The sequence below is a fragment of the Myripristis murdjan genome, chromosome 22, assembly GCF_902150065.1.
Source record: "Myripristis murdjan chromosome 22, fMyrMur1.1, whole genome shotgun sequence".
NCBI classification, from domain to species: domain Eukaryota; kingdom Metazoa; phylum Chordata; class Actinopteri; order Holocentriformes; family Holocentridae; genus Myripristis; species Myripristis murdjan.
The window spans coordinates 3,589,965-3,592,797 of NC_044001.1; positions in this window are offsets into that span (position 1 = coordinate 3,589,965).

Consider the following 2,833-nt stretch of genomic DNA (forward strand, 5'->3'; position numbering starts at 1 on the left):
TCTCTGTGTGTGTGTGTGTGTGTGTGTGTGTGTGTGTGTTTTATTGCTGTTGTTGCTGCAGTTTATTTGCTCTGGCTGGCAGGTCAGGGTGTAGTCATGCTGAATGGTGGTTTTGACTTTTTTTTTTTTTTTTTTGCTGTGGAGTAACTCTGATGTTTACGACGGCGTGCTGGGCGGAGAAAAAAAAAATGGAGCTGGGAGGACGGGTAATAGTCTGGGAGAAAAACTCAGCATTTCCAAGATTTCAGTGGTAAATTTATAAAAAAAAAAACAAACATACAAATTCATGAGAAAAAAACTCACAAATTTATGAGAAAAAAACATACAAATTAATGAGAAAAAAAACATACAAATTTATGAGAAAAAAACTCACAAATTTATGAGAAAAAACCATACAAATTTATGATAAAAAACCTCACAAATTTATGATAAAAAACCATACAAATTTATGAGAAAAAAACTCACAAATTTATGAGAAAAAACATACAAATTTTTGAGAAAAAAACTTGTAAAAGCTATGATTATAAAGTCACAAATGTGCAAGAAAAAAAAAGAACTGGACTCAATCCAGCGCCTCCACTCCGGGTTTTTAACGTGTTTGTGCTTTTGTTTGTATGATTTTGTGAACCGCCGTGCGAGCAAAAAAAAAAAAAAAAAAAAAAAATCAGTGTCCTCCATCAGGTTAAGATATGAAGAGGAAGCCGGTTCACACAGGTGGATTTCCTCTGGAGAAACCCGATCACTGTTGCCATGGAGAAAACTCTTAACACGCGTGTCTGTTCTACATGGCTGTTGAATGATATTTAATTAATTTCTTTTAGCAGCAACAGTCTGGAGAACATGTGGGGGCAGATGCATAAAACTGTGTGTGTGTAGATTCATAAGTAAAAGTGTGTGTTCGCACAAAGCCAGAAACACGCAGACGGATTCATAAAGCCGTGCATGCTTCTGTTTTATAAATCTCAGTGTTTCGTGTAATCAGCACGTGCACGAGCTTCATGCACGCTCCCACAGTGAAACATAAATGGAGGTGGACACGCCCCTGATGAGCTCATTTGCATATAAACACCTGTTGCGACTCAGAGCTCCTTTAACAGCCGAGGCCGCCGTCGCTGTCATTCCACACACGACTCGGCCTGTTTCCAGCTCATCATCATGACTCAGAACTGATCACACGTGCCAATAAACAAATCAGTCCATCTGTATTATGTGTGACACACTGCAAAACACATATTCTCACCCAGAAATATGATGATAATGATAATAGAAATAGAAATAGGCTTGTACAAAATCAGACATGCACAGTGAAATTGGATATTAAGGACACTTTGTAGACTGAAACAATAAAGTTACAATAATAATGCTGCATAAATTCCCACTTTCATGTTATTTTCTGCCTCTTCTCCACCAGCCTGCAGCCCAAACTCTGTGTGTGTGTGTGTGTGTGTGCAGGTGTGAAGTCTGCACGAAGGTACACACACTCTCACACTGCAAAAACTCAAAATCTTACCAAGAATATTTGTCTTATTTCAAGTCAAAATGTCTTATTTCTAGTCAAAATATCTCATAAAACTTAAAATAAGACATGATCACCTCAGAAGTAACTTGTTTTTAGACAATTTTCACTTGTTTCACATGAAAATTTGCTTTAAACAAGTGAAAATTTGCTTTAAACAAGTGAAAATTTGCTTGTTTCATTGGCAAAATGTGTCAGTGGAACAAGTGAAAATTCACTTGAAACAAATGAAAATTGTCTAAAAACAAGTTATTTCTTCGGTGATCATGTCTTATCAACCAATCAATCAAACTTTATTTGTCCCACAAGGGGAAATTCAGTAACTTATTTTAAGTGTAATGAGACATTTTGACTTGAAATAAGACAAATATCCTTGGTTTTGAGTTTTTGCAGTGGCACCACACCTGCTTTTTTAGAAATACCGATTTCTGAGGAATCTGATCTCTGATCTGCTGCATGCACTCGTGGGTTTTAGTCATCGGGTTTCATGCGTTCATGTGTGTCATCGTCGCTGTTGTGAGCCGGCGTCGCCGTTCCTCCAGGTGGCCGAGTTCAAAAGGGGATTGATGAAGTAAAAGCTGCAGACGTGCCGCCCCAGAATCAGCCTAACTGGAGCTGTGACTTTCAGACGGCTGTGGGGGGAAAAGGGATAAAGAGAGAGAGGGGGGGGGGGGGGGACACAAACTGCAGCGGAAGCGGCGCGGTGTAATTAGCAATAACAGCGAGACAAAGTGATCACAAGCAGGTCGCCTCCTCGCTGTCCGCCCGCCGCGAGAAAAAGAAAAAAAAGCATTTTCATTTTCATTCGGGATCCAAAAGAAGCGTGCAATTAACACCGCGCAGAGGAGGAGGCTTTGCAAAATGCCACGGCGAACTATTTATACACCCAGCAGGTGACACGGCGCGGCTCAACGTGTCGGGCAGTCGTGCGTCCCGAGGCGGCGGAGCGCGGAGGGCGGGGCGGGGGAAGATTCAGCGCCCAATGAGTTTAATGGAGCGTTTCTTATTGACCAACACAGCGATCCAGGCCTCCTGCTGCTCCCCCGACACCACAGACTGGCAACGCTGCCCAGACGCATCCATACTGGACTATAAACCCATTTAGCACAAATCCTGTGGGTCCGCTCTTCCCGGCCTCGCCTCGGCCTGCCCCCCCCCACAGCAGCCACATCGACTTTCACCCCCGCCGAATCCTGTTTGCGTTTTTTTTTTTTCCCCTTTTTCCCCTGTTCTTTCTCTGAGTTCAGCCTTTGATGGACCTGCTGGCACGCCGTCAGGACGGCCCGGGCCTGGCTCCGAGTCGGGGCTTTGATATGC